At 36.7% G+C, this 18,940-nt stretch overlaps 1 non-coding gene across 1 annotated transcript; it reads left to right on the forward strand.

The window, feature by feature from the left end:
• The first annotated feature begins 15,939 nt into the window (after nucleotides 1-15,939).
• LOC128292243 (small nucleolar RNA R71) lies at nucleotides 15,940-16,046 on the forward strand. Its single transcript, XR_008282227.1, has one exon. It is a non-coding gene; the product is annotated as a small nucleolar RNA R71 (small nucleolar RNA).
• The last annotated feature ends 2,894 nt before the right edge of the window (nucleotides 16,047-18,940 follow it).

Below are 18,940 nucleotides of genomic sequence, written 5' to 3' on the forward strand. Positions count from 1 at the left end.
TGTTTTCGGCATCGTTGTAGCTTAATCTAGCTAGCTTGGGGACTAATTTGTAAAATTTTTAAACTATTAGGGTTTTTCCATTGATGAATGTGTAAGAGTTTTGATGTTTTATGGAAGAAAATGGTTAGTTGTTGATAGGTAAACAACATTTGTTAAGTAATTTTTTATGAAATTTTCAAATAGGGATTTAATTGAAAAATAGAAAATCATACATGGTGAAATTGTGAAATAAAGAAACTATAGGGCTTGTTAGGGACCTAATTGATATTCAGCTATGATGGGTTGTGGTTAAATTGCAAGAATTTCCATTTTTATGGGCTAGGGACTAAATTGAAAAGAAATCAAATGAGTAGGGGCAAAAGTGTAATTTTGCTAACATGTGAATTTGAATTGAATTGAATAGAATTGTTATTAAATTGGTTTAATTTATTTATATAGATCAAGATAGATCTCAATTGGATTTAAACCGAAGGAAGGCAAAAGTCGCGGATTAGCCGGTTGTACTCTTTCGCAATAGTGTCAATGTAAATTCATTGTAGTCTCTATAATTTAGTAGAAAACTATAGTATTGCGGTACCCCTGATTGCACTTACGTGCCCCTGTTGTACTTCGGTACTCCTGATAGCACTTTTATGCCGTGGTTACATTTCGGTAACATTAATTAAGTAAAATAAGAGTTCATTCATTAAATGTTAAGTTAAATAAATTGTTATGTACTTACTAAGTTTTATAAGCTTATACAAATTTGTGTGTCTTTTTGTCGATTACTTTTGTTGACTTGGGACGGATCGAAACTTTGGCTCACACTATCCATCATTGTTAGTAGCTTTTGAACTCTTTTGGGATTTTGGCATGTATACATGGCTATAAGTATATAAGTATATGTGTCTAGATAATTTTGGTAAATAATGAACTACTAAGTTATGTGTTTGGACACTTTTTTTCTAGGTTGTATATATGTATCTTTTAACTTGATGAAATGATATGGATGCAATCACTTGTGATATGATGAATTTGTGGTGAAATGATATTGTGATTGAGGTGCCGATGGGCATATTGGTTGGATGTGTTTATATCATGCTTGGTTAGGTTGATTATGCATGAATTTGGTGTCTTTGGATGGCTTGAAACTTGGTGAAAAAGTGCTTATAGGTATATGCTAGTTTGGGTGAGAAAAATGGCTTGTAAAATAACCTATTTTTGTCCACACGGACTTGTGTCTCAACCGTGTGTAACACACAGCCAGGCAACACAGCCATGTGTCCCCTATAGCTTTCCAAGGGTTGCAAGTCAGACAGTTACATGGCGTGACACACATTTGTGTGAGGTTACTTCAAAGGGTACACAGCCTGGCACACTGGCGTGTGGCTTGGTCTTGTGACCCAAGTCAGTGAGTTACACAGGCATGGACATGGACTCAGACACGGACACGGACACGGGTTAGAACACAGCCATGTGTCTCTACTTCAAATGCCTACACAGCCTAAGGCAAAGGGGTGTCTCTTGGCCGTGTGACCCTTGTGGTTTTGAAAATTTTCAATGTTTTTTGAAAAATTCTCTGAGATTCCGATTTAGTCCTGACTTTTTTCTAATGCATATTTAGGGCCTCGAGGGCTTGTATAATGGACAATATGCATATTTTTAATTGGTTATAAAGTGTTTATTGATATTATATGAAAAGGTTGAAATTTATTCTTGTTTGATTTGAAAACTCTGGTAAGGCTACATAACCCTGTTCTGGCAATGGATACGGGTTAATGGTGTTACATTTATTGGTATTAGAGTTACGGTTTAGTCGGGACTAATGTAATGAAGTAGTAATTAGTATATATATGCCACATATACCTGTGATAGTGTGATACGTTTGTTTCATTCTAACAATTTGTTTCCTATAGATTCAAGATGTCAGCAAAATCTAATCAAGTTATAGTTAATGAAGCTGAAAGTAATGTTCAAGCTTCGAATCCAGAGGCAAGTAACAGTGCTCCTATTCCTCAATCGGTTTGTGATGAAATGAAACATTTATTTATAGGAATGATGAACCAATGGTTCAACGAGTTTAAACAAGAAAATATGGCTACTCCACCTCCTTTACCTCCTGTTGTGCCTCTTCTGGCACCCTTGAATACTACTACCCCTATACTGGTGTTGGTTACTCGGGTATCCGTAGATAAGGTTCAGAAATGTGGAGTGAAAAAGTTTAGAGGTACGGTAAATGATGATCTGTCAAAAACTAAGTATTGGCTATTAAATACAAAGACCGTTTTTGCAGAATTACTATGCACCTCTGAAGATTGTTTGCGATGTGTGGTGTCTTTCTGAAAGACGAGGCATATTTTTGGTGGGATACTTTGAATACAATGGTATCGAATGATCGAATTAATTGGGATTTTTTCTAGAATGAATTCAAGAAAAAGTATGTAAGTTGATTGTTTATCGATTAGAAAAAGAAAAAATTTATCAAATTAAAGTAAGGAAACTGGACTATAACTAAATATGAATGAGAATTTGTGCAATTAAGCAAGTATGCTTGTAACATTGTGTCGGCTGAGAAGCAAATGTGTATCAGATATGAAGATGGGTTGACCGGTGAGATCTGGTTAGCTGTAGCAGCATTAAAGTTGTGGGAATTTGTAAAACTATCCGAGCGAGCATAGAAGGTTGAAGAGATTTGTAAAAGTAAATGACAATCAGATTCAAGATTCAGATACTATAATAAGGGAGGGTCGTTCAAGCCTGCTCAGTCGTCTCCCTTAAAGAAATTTGGAAATAACACAAGTCGGTCAGTTGCTCCTTCAGACTTTGTTAATCGAGATAAACTGAGACAAAGAAATTTCCAGACAGTCAATGCTCTAGAGGCGAGTGTTGGAAGTGTAAGAAATGTGGAAAGAATCGCCCCGATATGTGATGACTGTAATAAAAGACATTTTGGTGAATACTAGTCAAAATTGGGAGCTTGTTTCCGTTGTGGAGCTACCGACCATTTTCTCCATAATTGTCCCACGAAGTAAAGCAATTTCGAGAATCAATCAAATAAACTTGAAGCAACCTCTCATAGGGGTAGAAGATTTGTAAATGCTAGAAATACTACTCCTGGTAGAGGAAAGAATAGCGAGATGAATGTACGGTCAGAAGTAAGAACACCGGCTAGAGCGTATGCAATTCGAGTCGAGAAGAAGCTATAGCTCCAGATGTTATTGTGGGTACTTTTTCTTTCTTTGATATTAATGCATTGACTGATCTTGGATCAACTCATTCGTACATATGCACTACATTAGTAGACAAAAAAAATACTTGTTGAATTCACTGAATATATTGTTAAATTTACAAATCCTTTAGGTTGATATGTTATAGTTAATCAGTTATATAGGTCTTGCCCACTGAATGTTAGAGGTTATGACTTTCCCGCTAGTTTGATTCTATTACCTTTTGATGAATTCAATGTGATTCTGGGAATAGATTGGTTAACATAGCATAATACTATTGTGAATTGTAGAAAAAAAATATATAGTGCTAAAATGTTAGGATGGTAGGCGGGTCTGAATTGAATCAGATGATTGGATGGTACATCTAGTTTAATTTTTGTTATGATGGCACAAAAATATGTTAAAAAAGGTTGTGAATCATATCTCGCTTATATAATTGGCTCCAGAATTTTAAAAACGAAACTACCACCGATTCCAATGGTATGTGAATTCTTAGATGTATTTCCAGAAGAGTTGCCTGAGCTAGCTCCAACTCAGGAGGTTGAGTCTGGAATTGAATTGATGTCGGGAACATCCTCGATATCTACAACACCATATAGAATGACACCTACAGAATTGAAAGAGTTGAAATCACAGCTGCAAGAGTTGATAGATAGAGATTTTACTTGACGTAGCTTTTCTCCTTGGAGTGCTCCTATTTTATTTGTCAGGAAAAAAGATGGATCTATCCAGTTATGTATTGATTATTGACAGCACAACAAAATGACAATAAAGAACAAAAATCCATTGACGCGTATTGATGATCTGTTTGACTAGTTGAATGGTGCAACAGTATTTTCAAAGATTGATCTTTTTTTTTGGCTACTATCAGTTGTGAGTTAAAGATTCGGATGTGCCGAAAACTGCATTCAGAACCAGGTATAGACATTATGAATTTTTAGTGATGCCATTTGGTTTAACCAATGCGCTTGCAGTATTTATGGATCTGATGAACATAATTTTCATACCGTATCTAGATCGATTTGTTGTGGTTTTCATCGATGATATTTTGGTTTATTCATGGGATAAGTCCGAGCATGCTGAACATCTGCGAATTGTTTTGCAAACTTTACATGAAAAAAAATTATTTGCTAAGTTTAGCTAATGTGATTTTTAGCTTTGAGAAGTTTGTTTCTTGGGACATGTTATTCTGGCAGGTGGCTTCAGAGTAGATCCGAATAAAATTTTAGCTATTGTTGATTAGAAGCCTCCGAGAAATATATCTGAGATTAGAAGTTTTTTGGGACTAGCTGGATATTATAGAAGATTCGTCAAAGGATTCTCGATTATAGCTACACCGATGATGCGACTATTGCAGAAAGATGTGAAATACGAATGGTCCATGAAGTGTGAGGAAAGTTTTGACTAGTTGAAAGAACTATTGGCTGAAGCACCAGTTCTAGTTCAGCCTGAATCGGATAAAGAATTTGTGCTATTTAGTGATGCATCTTTAAATGGTTTAAGATATGTTTTGATGCAGGAAGGCAAAGTAATAGCATATATTTCCTGACAATTGAAGCCACACGAAAAGAATTATCCTACACATGACTTAGAATTGGCAGTTATTGTGTTTGCATTGAAAATTTGGCGACACCATTTGTTCAGCAAAAAATGTCACATTTTTACTTATCATAAGATTTTGAAGTATTTAATGTCATAAAAAAACTTGAACCTAAGACAGTGTAGAAGGCTCAAGTTGTTGAAAGTTTATGATTTGATTATTGATTATCATCTAGGAAAAACAAATGCAGTGGCTGATGCTCTGAGTAGAAAATCTCTGTTTGCTTTACGAGCGTTGATACGCAATTGTCATTGTCTGTTAATGGTTCGATTTTAGCTGAGCTAAAAGCTAAGTCGTTGTTCTTACAAGAGATTTGTGAGGCTCAGAAATGCAATGATGTTTGGGTAGCTAAACAGAAATCGTGTGAGTCGACTCCTAATTCAGTTTTTCAAATAGGGTCTGACAGTTACTTACCTTTTAGAGGCAAAGTTTGTGTACCAAAGAATTCAGAACTCATTTAGAGAATCTTGCACGAAGCTCATAGTGGTAACTTGTCTGTTCATCAGGGAAGTAATAAGATGTACAGTTATTTGAAACAAATGTACTGATGGCTTAGAATGAAATGTGAGATTTTGGAATTTGTATCGAGATGTTTAGTATGTCAACAAGTTAAAGCTAAACATCAAGTACCTTATGGATTATTGCAGCCAGTGATGATACCAGAATAGAAATGGGATCGAGTTACAATGGACTTCGTATTGAGTTTGCCACTATCTCCAAATAAGAAATATACAATTTAGGTTGTTGTTGAACGTCTGACGAAGTCTGCACACTTTATTCTAGTAGATTACTCCCTTGAGAGATTAACTGAGTTATACATTTTTGAGATCGTTGATTACACGGGCTGCCAATATCTATTATTTCTGATAGAGATCTACTTTTTACATTGCGATTTTGGAGAAAGTTATAAGAAGCTCATGGTACGTGGTTACGGTTTAGCACCGCATTTCATCCTTAGACTGATGATTAGTCCAAGCGAGAAATTCAGATACTTGAGGATATGCTTCATTGTTGTGTATTAGATTTCGAAGGCAACTGGGAGAAATATTTGTCCTTGGTTAAATTCGTGTGTAATAATAGTTATCAGTTGAGCATAAAAATGGCATCGTATGAAGCTTTGTATGGTCGAAAATGCAAAAATTCGTTATATTGGACTGAGATTAGTGAGAAAAAGATACACGGGGTTGATTTGATTCGTGAGACTGAAGAAAAAGTAAAATTGATTCGAGATAGTGTGAAAGCAGCTTCAGATCGTCAAAAATCATATGCGAATCTTCAATGTAAAGACATAGAATTTCAAGTCAGCAACAAAGTATTCTTGAAAGTATCGCCTCGGAAGAAAGTGCTTCGGTTCGGTCGCAAATGAAAGCTAAGTTCGCGATTTATCAGGCTGTATGAGATTATTGAAAGAATCAGACCTATTTTGTATCGATTAGCTTTACCGTTAGAATTAGAAAAGATTCATAATGTCTTTAACGTGTCTATGTTATAACGGTACCGATCTGACCCTTCACATGTTATCTCCTCGACGGTTGTAGAGATTCAGCCTGATATGTTGTATAGTGAAGAATTGATCAGAATTCTGGCACGAGAGGTGAAAGAATTGAAAAATAATAACATAGCTTTAGTAAAAGTTCTCTGGTAGTGTCATGGAATAAAAGAATCCACCTGGGATCCTGAGGAAGCTATGAGAAACCAATATCCAAACCTCTTTTCTTGTAAGATTTTCGAGGAAAGAAATTTCTTTAGGAGGGAGAGTTGTAACAAACCGTTTTCAGTGAAATCAAAACAGTGATTTCGGGACCACAAATCTGAAGTCAAAAATTTTATTTTATTATTATTTTATTTCATATAGCATCATAGTAGTACCGTATAAAAAATTCGTTAAGAAATTTTACCGTTTACATGCTCAATTTGATAAAAAGGACTAAATCGTATGAAATGCAAAAGTTGAATTCTAGTAGCTTAAGGTATTAAATAGTTATGGGACCTTAAAATATGAGCCCTTATGTGGTAATTAGACCATAAATATTGATAATGGAATATGATGGCTTGGTATTGTTGAAATTTGTGATAAATTAGTAAATAAGGGATAAATAAAACAAAAATCAAGTATCATCTTTAGTTCTTCATTTGAGAACCAAAAGTTAGGGCTTGAGGAGCCATTGTTGAGCTTGAGCATTTGGAAACTAATCCTTTCTAATTTGGTATGTATTTTTGTTTGATTTTTAATGATTTTTATGTTTTCGGGATTTGTAACTTAATCTAGCTAGCCCGGGGACTAATTAGTGAAATTGTTAAACTATTGGGGTTTTTCCATTGATGAATGCGTAAGATTCTTAATGTTTTATGGAAGAAAATGGTTAGTTGTTGATAGATAAGCAACATTTGTTAAGTGATTTTTTTATGAAATTGTCAAATAGGGATTTAATTGAAAAATAAAAAAAATTATACATGGTGAAATTGTGAAATAAAGGAAATATAGAGCTTCCTAAGGACCTAATTGATATTCGGCTATGATGGATTGTGGTTAAATTGCATGAATTTCCATTTTTATGGGCTAGGGACTAAATTAAAAAGAAATCAAATGTGTAGTTGCAAAAGTATAATTTTGCTAACATGTGAATTTGGATTGAATTGAATAGAATAGTTATTAAATTGGTTGAATTTATTTATTTAGATCAAGATAGATCTCAACTTGATTTAAATCGATGGAAGGCAAAAGTCGTGGATTAGTTGATCGTACTCCTTTGCGATAGTGTCGATGTAAGTTCATATTAGTAAATTGCCTAATTTAATTTCTTTATGTATTTGTACTGTATAATTTAATAGAAAACTGTTGTACTTCGGTACCCCTGATCGTACTTACGTGCCCCTGATGTATTTCGGTACTCTTGATAGCAGGTTCATGCCGTGGTTGCGTTTTGGTAACATTAATTAAGTAAAATAAGAGTTCATTCATTAAATGTTAAGTTAAATAAATTGCTATGTACTTACTAAGTTTTATAAATTTATACGAGTTTGTGTGTCATTTTGTAGATTACTTTTGCTAACTTGGGACAGATCGAAACTTTGGCTCACACTATCTATCATCATTAGTAGCTTTTGAACTCTTTTGCTAACGTGGCTATAAGTATATGTGTCTGGATAATTTTAGTATAATAATGAACTACTAAGTTATGTGTTTGGACACTTGTTTTCTATGTATATATGTATCTTTTGACGTGATAAATGATATGGATGCAATCAATTTGATATGATGAATTTATGGTGAAATGATATTGTGATTGAGGTGCTTATGGGCATATTGGTTGGATGTGTTTATATCATGCTTGGTTAGTTTGATTATGCATGAATTTGGTGTCTTTGGATGGCTTGAAAGTTGGTGCAAAAGTGCTTATAGGTACATGCGACTGTGGGTGAGAAAAATGGCTTATAAAATGACCTATTTTTTTCCACATGGGTGTATGTCTCACTCGTGTGTGACACATGGCCAGGCAACACGGTCGTGTGTACCCTGGAGCTTCCCAAGGGTTGCATGCTAGGCTGTAACACAGCCTAGCACACTGCCTGGCACACAGGCGTATGGCTTGGCCGTGTGACCCAAGTTAAAGAGTTACACGGGCATAGACACGGAGTAAGACACGGCTGTGTGTCCTACTTCAAATGCCCACACGGCCTAAGGCACAGGTGTGTCTTGATCGCGTGAGTTCGTGATAGGTTTTAAATATTTATAATTACTCATTCTTGAACTAACTATTATCGCGATGTAGGCAAGTGTACCTATCGAACAGTAGTATAGTTTTAACAAGACCGGATTGTCAAACCCAAAAGAACTAAAAGTACTAGTAATGACTGTTTTTTTATTATCTAGCCTAAGAATAAAGAGGTTTTTGTTTTAACTAACTAATTATCTAAACTAAGAAAGCATAGAGAAAAGAATTGGGAAATTGCTTTTGGGAAAAATCGATTGACTTAAGACAATACCTAAGGAAAAATCCACCTAGACTTTACTTGTTATTCTGGCTCCGAATCGGACGATTTATTCATTCAACTTGTTCTGTAGAGATCCCTAAGTTATGTTATTATCCCTATTCAAGACTAATAGTGTCTAATCCCTAGATTGAATAACCGAGACTTTTCTCTAATTAACACTCTAGGGTTGCATTAACTCGATCTATGGATCCCCTTATTAGGTTTCACCCTAATCCGGCAAAATCTTGTCACCCTATGTCTAGGCGGGCAATCAACTCCACTTAATTATGACAAAAGTACTCTTAGACAGGGTCTATTCCTCTTTTGAATAAGAGCTTGTGTTGAATCAGTATCATGGGATATTAAAACAAGAATTAAGAGCACATAATTAAGAACAAGTTAAATTTTTATCATATGATTCAGAAAATAATAACAAGATTCGTCTTAGGTTTCATTCCCCTTAGGTATTTAGGGGTTTTAGTTCATAACTAAATAAGAAAACATCTCAGAAGAATAAAGAATACAAAACATAAAGAAAATCCAAAACTCCTGAAGGGAAATTGATGAGAGATCTTTAGTCTTGATGATGAATTCGGCTTTCGAGATGGATCAATCGGCTTTCTTGGAGTAATTCCTTACTCCCCCTTCTCCATCTCCCTTTTCTTCCTCCTTTAGGGTGTATTTATAGGCTTTGGAATGCCTAAAAGCCCACAAAATTAGCCTTTTCCGAATTGGACTCAACTTGGGCTCGGCAGGGACACGCCCATGTGACACGCCCATTTGCGCATACTTCAGGCCGTGTACGAGCCTGCCAAATTGACACGGTCGTGTTGTCTGCCCGTGTGAATCGTGCTTCGATTCTGCCAAATTGACACGACTGTGTAGGCTGCCCGTGTGAGGAAGTCCAGGCCGTGTTGAGTTCGTACTTTGGCCCATTTTCTCTGTTTTTGGCTCGTTTCTCATTCCTTTCACTCTCCTATGCTCTCCTAAGTATAAAACATGAAATTAAAGCATTAGGATCATCGAATTCACCAATTCTAATGAGAAATCATCCATAAAATGCATTAAACATGGGGTAAAAATATGTATAATTTATGGTTTATCAAATACCCCACACTTAAGCATTTGCTTGTCCTCAAGCAAAATCCTCAACTCATAATCAAAATAAATTCTTCTCAACTTATAATTTCTATCGATAATATCTCAAAATAATCCATAAGTAATCATACATTGAGGATTCAACTAAAAGAACATCAAAGTCTCAAACATTCTGAGTTGAGTATTTAATCATGCAAACATAGGTGTCTCTCCTCATTTAAGTAATTACCATTGATTCAGAATATCACAGAGTTTCACATCCTCACTAAAGATTCACTCAAATCACTTGAGGTGTTTAAGGACAATAAATGAAGCACTCAATAGTCAATAATGAAAAGTCACTACCATAGGCTTGCATGAAAATCAAATCTCCACCACTATAATTTAAGATGATACATCAATCAAAAGGTCTTTAGAGGGTTGTAGTGAGGCTTGGTTAGGGGGGTGTGGTCACAAGCTGAAAGAAAGGGTTAGAATCGAGATTGAATTGAAAAATTATCTAACTAGAAAAAGAGTTAATCTTCACTTGCATACAATAGAGCTTCTCTCAGAATATGAAATTACAGATATGTATACATAGGTTTTTTTCTAAGAACAAGTTAAATATTCAAAGACTAACTTATTACAAACAAGACATAGCTAAGCAATTTCTCCAACTCAAATCTCAACAAAAATAGTGATCAAATTAATTTAGGGGATTTCAACAATAATGGGTTAAGGGTTAATATTGAGGTTAATACAATGAATGGCTTGTTAGGCTCAAATGGGTTTACTAAGGGTTAATCGTGGAGGTAGGCTTTTCATGGCATGAGTGGGTTAATCCTAAGTGTCGTAATCATTTTGATATATCAAATCAAATGGTGTGGTCTTGACATGCATAATCAAGCAAGTTCTAGAATAACAGTTCAATACTAACGCACTCAAAGCAATAATAAAAGTGAGCATCAAAGAATTACAAGATGCTCAAAAGGCTCAAAAATCTCACAAAAATTATGACTTTTTTATGTTAAAAACTTGTGAATTCCAATTCAAAGCAATACCTAAACTTTGGGGAAGCAGCCTAAGATTTTAAATTCTTAAAAATCAACTTATCATGCTTGATTCTCTAATGCCTTAAAGTTTAAACAATCAATGCATAAATCCCTATGTTTTAATTCAAGATATATCAATCAAAATCATAAATCAATTAAAATTTATCCTAAATATGATATGAGACTTTTTAAAAGAATAAGACAGTTATTCAGGGATTTTTTTGATAATGAAATGAATGCCTCCCCCCACACTTAAGATGTACATTGCCCTCAATGTAAAAAGATTGGTATTATAAAATAAAAATAAGATAGGGAGATAAGTGAAACTTCCTGTATGATGAATTCTTCAAATTGGAGTTTTGGAGAGTAATCGGTTCGAGAGTGGAGGAGGATACTCCGACAGTCGTAGAGGTTCATTAGTCCATAAGTCCTGCGCCAAAAGAATATTATATCTAGTGGTAGCTATGGTCGTGGTCGAGCAGGACATGGCAGTCGTGGAGAACCTTTCCCGGTGGAGTTTTAGTTCCTATGTGATGATGAGCTTAAGAGCTCTATATAACTGTGATAAAATCAGGAACTTTTTAGGGGATATTAGGAAGAATAATTAATCGAAAAGAAATAACCGAAATTAATAATTAAAAATAAAATTCTAAAATCTAACAAAAATAAAAAGTAGTTTCAATAAAAATTACAAACATAAAATAATAAATAAATATTTCTAAACATCTTCATCGTTGGATGGTTCGCGAGGTGGAGGTGCTGACAAATCTGCTGTAGAGTAGCATCAATGTTATCAAATCATTGAAAACACAGCTACTCAAATTGGGTGAGGCGCTCAGAGATGTCAGCATATGAAGTCGCCGCATGAATTGGATGAAAGGGTCGTGGTGGCTGAGTCGGTGGGTCCTCATGCTATGGGGGACATCATCAATAATATCCTCGTAGGCCTCCTCCTCAGTAGATTGGACGAGACGATACTGGGGACGGTAGGTTCCTCGGCGCCTCTCGATCATCCTTATGCTAAGCATGCTCGAGATGCCTTGTAGAGACATCTGGCTGATGAGGGTGAGGGATGATTCTTGGGCCACGGTGTTGAGGAGCCCGAAGTGTCGCGCCAGCCTAGTCACGTAAGGGCCACTGGAGATGACCCCCTTCCGATGCCGCTCCGTCTAGTGCTGAATCGAAAGATCGATGAAATAGGCAAGGTCGATGACGTGCCATTGCGACATGCACCATAAGAAGTAGACGTTGTGGGTGTTGACAACGCTAGTGCTCTCTTGCCTCCCTGTAATCGTGTGAGCTAAAATAACGTGTAAGTACCTCAGGGATGGTGGGAAAACTAATGCCTTGGAACGGCTAGGATTGTATGAGGCCGTGCTAGGGGCCAAAGTGTGCCAGCACTTCGAGGGAGAGAAATGTATGTGGCGACTGAGAGCATGTAGTTCATTCTCCTCTCTAAACTCCTCCATATATAGGCCTAGTGCAGCACCAAACTCTAGGACGCTTAGCTGAAGGATTAATCCGCCTAGGCGAAACTGGACCGTGCTGGGATCATCGTACCTTGTCATTACGGTCTGGAGATGGAACGTTGAGTAGAGTTCCATCATGAGCTCGAGGTATGTCGGCTGGATAATCTCGAAAACTAGCTTCCACGGGTCAGTGGTTAAGAGAGCCCGAATCCCTTCAGCCATCTGAACTTGTTCTATTGTAGCCCAGTCAATGTAGCGGCCCGCAATTAAGGGTCTGGCCTAAAGTATTTGGAAAAGCTCTTCTTGGGACCCTCGGGGGAACTACAAGAGAGGGTGACGAATTTTCGCGGTTGGACCCGCAGAAGATGACGCTCCCTTCCTCTTCTTCGAGGCTGGTACGGTGGTTTTCTTTCCTCGTGACGAAATTAAAAGCCTGTAATATAAAGAATAATAATAATAGGTAAACATATTCGAAGAGGAAGTAAAAGGCATGAATTTGAACTAACTATTTCATCCAAGACTACTAATATGAGGCAAACTCAACCACAATAACAATGAGAATGAGAATAGAAATGTAATGGGTGTAAAGTTTTCCTAGTCTAAATTTAACACCGATTGTATGGTAACTAACCTAGGAATGCAAATTAAATGACAGACATTGGCATGGTAATAGCATGAAAATAAGCATAGTAAAGTCATGGATATGAGGTGTGCCTAATAACTTGATTCTATTCGAAATGTATAATAACTAACCTAAGATTGCAAACTAAATGATAAAGTAATGAGCAAAATGAAAAATAGTTCAAAAGTAATGGGGATTATTGTAATAATAAGCGTTAGTAATAAGTAAAATAGAAGTGAAAGGAGTAAACAAACGCTGAGGGGGAGAGGTTGAGCTTTAAAAACGAATTTGGAGGTGGCGCATGGGCATGGCAGGGGGGCCGTGTGGAGTTGCAGCGGCTATGGTTAGGGTTTTTGAATGGGGAAGAAAGTGAATAGTGCAGAGTATTTATAGATTTTGGGCCACACGGCCAGCTAACATGCCCATGTTCCCCAATTTTAGCCCGTGTGATTCGCGAATTTCAAATTTGGGCACGTCTGAAATTTAGTGCACGCCCGTGTTCCTCGGGAGTGTGGGTTCACATGGCCGTGTCGTACGACTGTGTCTAGCTTCATTTGCTTCTCCCACGCCCGCATCAATTTGACAAGTTTGACCATGGGTGTTAGACATGGGCGTGTCACACACCCGTGCTGTTTTAATAGGTTCATCCACAGTTCTTCCACACGGGCGTGTCACATGCTCGTGTTGTTTTGGCAGGCTTGACCACTGCCATGTCGCACGGTCATGGCATTTAGTCGTAGCCCGTGTTGGGGAAATCTTTTGCCCTGTTTTCACATGGCCTTACGTACGCCCATGTGATTGGCCGTGTCTCTACGGAAACACTTGTTATTCAAGATTTCTATTAGTAAGTTAGGAGTTAAATACCAAAATTTAAAGAAATTACTATTGTTAGTGCTCGGGTTGCCTCCTGAGAAGCGCTTATTTATAGTCTAAGCTCGACTTACCTGTCCGTTGAATAATCATGGTGGTTTGAGGAGTTTATTCTCCTCATTCCTGCTATCAATATCATCAAAATAAGGTTTTAACTGGGTGTTGTTTACCTTAAAAGTACCGAACTTGGGATGACTCACCTCTACCATACTGAATGGAAAAATACTGAGTATCGTAAGAGGGATTTCCGCATTCAGTGTGGTTGTGACAATGTGGGGATTTGCAGCATCTAATAAGACCTTATCACCAACCTTAAGTTGATTTAGAGAGGTATCGGGCTTGTTTTGGCATAGTTTTAGTTTGTCAAGTGTTCTTGGTTTGTGCGTCCGCCATTCTTCGAGTTCCTCGATTTGTAATCTCTGATCTTCATGAACAGGTTCTCTACTATTGCTCGAGAACGACTCGTGTACATCTTTCAGGCTCATTTTCTGCAAAGTAGGTGGCACCATATTGTTAATTTTTAGTGGAATGGTTTAGATGATCACCTTCAATTCCTGATGTGTTGCCCGAATTGTGAGCTTGAAGGGTGATTGTTTCATCTTCCACCCGGAGTGTGAGTTCACCTGTGGCAACATCAATGATGGTTTTGGCAGTTGCTAAAAAGGGCCTTCCTAGATTAAGGGAGTGTTGTTATCCTCTTCTATGTCTAGAACAATAAAGTCAACGGGAAATATAAATTTATTGATTTTGACTAGCACATCTTCAATAATACCCCTAGGGAATCTTATAGTTTTATCTGCTAGTTGAATGCTCATCCTAGTCTGTTTGGGTTTCCCGAGACCTAGTTGCTTAAACATTTTGTAAGGCATGACGTTGATACTAGCCCCTAAATCAGCCAATGCATAATTAACATCTAAATTACCAATTAAGCAAGGAATCGTAAAACTCCCTAGGTCTTTTAGTTTGTTGGGTAGTTTATTTTGGAGAATGGCCGAGCAAACTGCATTCAGCTCCACATGTGATGCCTCGTCCAACTTTCGCTTATTTGCTAAAAGCTCCTTTAAAAATTTCATTGCGTTTGGCATCTGCGATAGAGTTTCAATAAACAGTAAGTTAATATGTAATTTTTTCAAGAGTTTAAGGAATTTACCAAATTTTTCATCTGAGCGGTCTTTCCTTGTAGCGTTGGGGTGTGGCACATGAGGTTTATATTCGACAGGCACTGGTTTGTTTTTATTATAATCTACCTCACCTTGACCTTTGCTTACCACAATTTTTTGCCTCGGTTCTGGTTCAGGCTCAACGGCTCCTTTGTCATCTTGGGTATTAATTGCATTGAGCTGTTCCCTTGGGTTGGGTTCAGTATTACTTGTCAAACTACCTTGTGGTGGTTCAGAGATTAGTTTGGAAAGCTGGCCTATCTGAGTTTCGAGCCCTTGGATTGACGCTTGTTGATTTTTAAGTGCTGTCTCAGTGTTTTGGAAACGAGTTTCTGACACTGATATGAATTTTGAGAGCATCTCTTCAAGGGTTGGCATCTTTTTCTGTTGGTAGGGTGGTTGTTGGTAGCCCGGAGGATGTTGTAGTCTTTGATTTCCTTGACCGCCCCACTAGAAATTAGGGTGGTTCCTCCAACCTGCATTACAAGTGTTACAATATGGATTGTTTTGAGGTCGAGGATTATTACCCATGTAATTTAATTGCTCGTTATCCATGTTGTGGGCATAAGGTTGATATTCCGAATTGTTTGTTCCACCTCCACTTGCTTCACAATGCATTACTGAGTGAACCTGTGAAGAACTAAGAAAACCATTAATCTTTTTATTTAAGAGTTTTACCTAATTAGAGAGCATGGTGACCGAATCGATGTTATAAATGCTGGCTGTTTTCGTTGGCTTTGTCCTCATGACTTGCCACTGATAATTATTCAGTGACATCTCCTCTATAAACTCATAGGCATCTTCCGGTGTTTTATTGTTGATGGTTCTGCCAGCAGCTGGCGTCAACCATTTTCTGAGTCGAAAGATTCAAACCATTGTGGAATGTTTGTACTTGGAGCCAAAGCGGTAACCCATGGTGAGGGCACCTTCTCAGTAAGTCCTTGTATCTCTCCCATGCATCGTAGAGTGTTTCTAAATCCATCTGCACAAAAGAAGAGATATCATTACGTAATTTAGCTGTTTTAGCCGGCGGAAAGTATTTTAGTAAAAAATTTTCGATCATTTGTTCCCAAGTAGTAATTGACCCTCGTGGTAACGAGTTCAGCCACTGTTTAGCTTTGTTCCTCAATGAAAAAAGGAATAACTGAAGACGAATGGCATCATCAAAAACACCATTAATTTTAAATGTATTGCATAGTTCTAAGAAGTTGGCTAAATGAGCGTTGGGATCCTCATCCTGCAAACCATCAAACTAAACAAATTGTTGTATCATTTGAATAGTGTTAGGTTTTAATTCAAAAGTATTTGTAGCTACAGCAGGTCTAACAATGCTAGATTTAGTTCCTGTTAAAGAAGGTTTAGCATAACCATACATAGTGTGTGGAGCAGGATTTTGATTAGCCACAATTGCAGGAGGTAGCTGATTGCCTTCGTTTTCAACCATCTCTTCGATTGGGGGTTGAGTATCGCCTTCTTGCTCGTTCTTTGTGTATCTTAAGCTGCGCCTTATTTCTCTTTGATTTTTGCGAACTGTACGATTGATTTCTTCGTCAAAAAGTAATGGTCCCGACGGGTTTCTTCTAGTCATAAACTATAAAAACCTGCCAAGAGAAAAAAATTAATTAGTAATAATAATATAAAAATTAAATTAAATTACAAGAAAAATAAATGGCTAAAGTAATAAAAATTGAGCGTTCCTAATATTTAAGTTCCTCGGCAACGGCGCCAAAAACTTGATCGCGTGATTTCGTGATAGGTTTTAAATATTTATAATTACTCGTTCTTGAACTAACTATTATCGCGATGTAAGCAAGTGTACCTATCGAACAGAAGTATAGTTTTAGCAAGACTGGATTGTCGAACCCAAAGGAACTAAAAGTACTAGTAATGACTATCTTTTTATTATCTAGCCTAAGAATAAAGAGGTTTTTGTTTTAACTAACTAATTATCTAAACTAAGAACGCACAGAGAAAAGAATTGGGGAATTGCTTTTGGGAAAAATCGATTGACTTAAGACAATACCTAAGGAAAAATCCACCTAGACTTTACTTGTTATTCTGGCTCCGAATCGGACAATTTATTCATTCAACTTGTTCCGTAGAGATCCCTAAGTTATTTTATTATCCCTATTCAAGACTAACAACGTCTAATCCCTCGATTGAATAACCGAGACTTTTCTCTAATTAACACTCTAGGGTTGCATTAACTCGATCTATGGATCCCCTTATTAGGTTTCACCCTAATCCGGCAAAATCTTGTCACCCTATGTCTAGGAGCGCAATCAACTCTGCTTAATTATGAAAAAAGTACTCTTAGACAGGGTCTATGCCTCCTCTGAATAAGAGCTTGTGTTGAATCAGTATCATGGGATATTAAAGCAAGAATTAAGTGTATATAATTAAGAACAAATTAAATATTTATCATACGATTCAGAAAATAATAACAAGATTCGTCTTAGGTTTCATTCCCCTTAGGTATTTAGGGGTTTTAATTCATAACTAAATAAGAAAACATCTTAGAAGAATAAAGAATATAAAACATAAAGAAAACCCAAAACTCCTGAAGGGAAATTGAGGAGAGATCTTCAGTCTTGATGATGAATCTAGCTTCCGAGATGGATCAATCGATTTCCTTGGAGTAATTCCTTACTCCCCCTTCTTTATATACCTTTTCTTCCTCCTTTAGGGTGTATTTATAGGCTTTGGAATGCCTAAAAGCACTCAAAATTAGCGGTTTCTGAATTGGACTCAACTTGGGCTCGGCAGGAACACGCCCGTGTGTGCATACTTCAGGCCATGTTCGAGCCTGCCAAATTGACACGGCCGTGTGGTCTGCCCATGTGAATCGTGCTTTGATTCTGCCAAATTTACGCAGTCGTGTGGGCTACCCGTGTGAGGAAGTCCAGGCCGTGTTGAGTTCATACTTTGGCCCATTTTCTCTGTTTTTGGCTCGTTTCTCATTCCTTTTACTCTTCTATGCTCTCCTAAGTATAAAACATGAAATTAAAGCTTTAGGAGCATTGAATTCACCAATTCTAATGAGAAATTATCCATAAAATGCATTAAACATGGGATAAAAATATGTATAATTTACGGTTTATCATGTCTCTTGGCCGTGTGACCCCTGAAGTGTTGAAAATTTTTAATGTTTTCTAAAAAATTCTCCGAGATTAGATTTAGTCCCGACTTGTTTCTAGTGTGTATTTAGGGCTCGATGGCTTGTATAAGGGACAACATGCATATTTTGAATTGGTTATAAAGTGTTTATTGATATGATTTGAAAAGTTTGAAATTTATGCTCGTTTGATTTGAAAACTCTGATAATGCTTTGTAACCTTCTTTCGAAAATAGTTACGAGTTATGGGTGTTACATCAAATAAACCTTAAAATTAAAAATTTTGGAGGGAAAGGATTAAATGCTAAAGTAAGGGAAATGTGGGAGTGGCAATTAGATAAATTTCCCAATGTTTAAATTTCTAGTGGGTGGTTTCAATTTTAAAGCTAATGTACCTAGCCCACTTTTCACACATTTTACATCAGATTAGAGATGTTTAAAATTCATTTTGTTTGCATGATTTTAAAGATCTATCATCACAGAATAGATCGAACAAATTTCTTTACAGAATAGATCGAACAAATTTCTTTCTCAAAATTCTCTCTAAATTCACCCGAAATTATTCTCAAAAGTAGCCAAAAATATTCTGGAATTTCTCAAGTTTCTTGAATCAAGATTTTCAATCAACAAATTTACAGCGAATCAAAGGTAATCTTCAATCCTAAACTTGTTTTTTATGATGATTAGGAACATTTTTACATGATTTGAGAGTCAATTAAAGGATTTTTATCAATGTCATCTTCTTCCAAGAACAGATGGTTCTTTAATGGTGGAACTTGAATTTTGAGAGGAAA

This window comes from Gossypium arboreum, chromosome 4, assembly GCF_025698485.1.
Source record: "Gossypium arboreum isolate Shixiya-1 chromosome 4, ASM2569848v2, whole genome shotgun sequence".
Lineage (NCBI taxonomy): Eukaryota > Viridiplantae > Streptophyta > Magnoliopsida > Malvales > Malvaceae > Gossypium > Gossypium arboreum.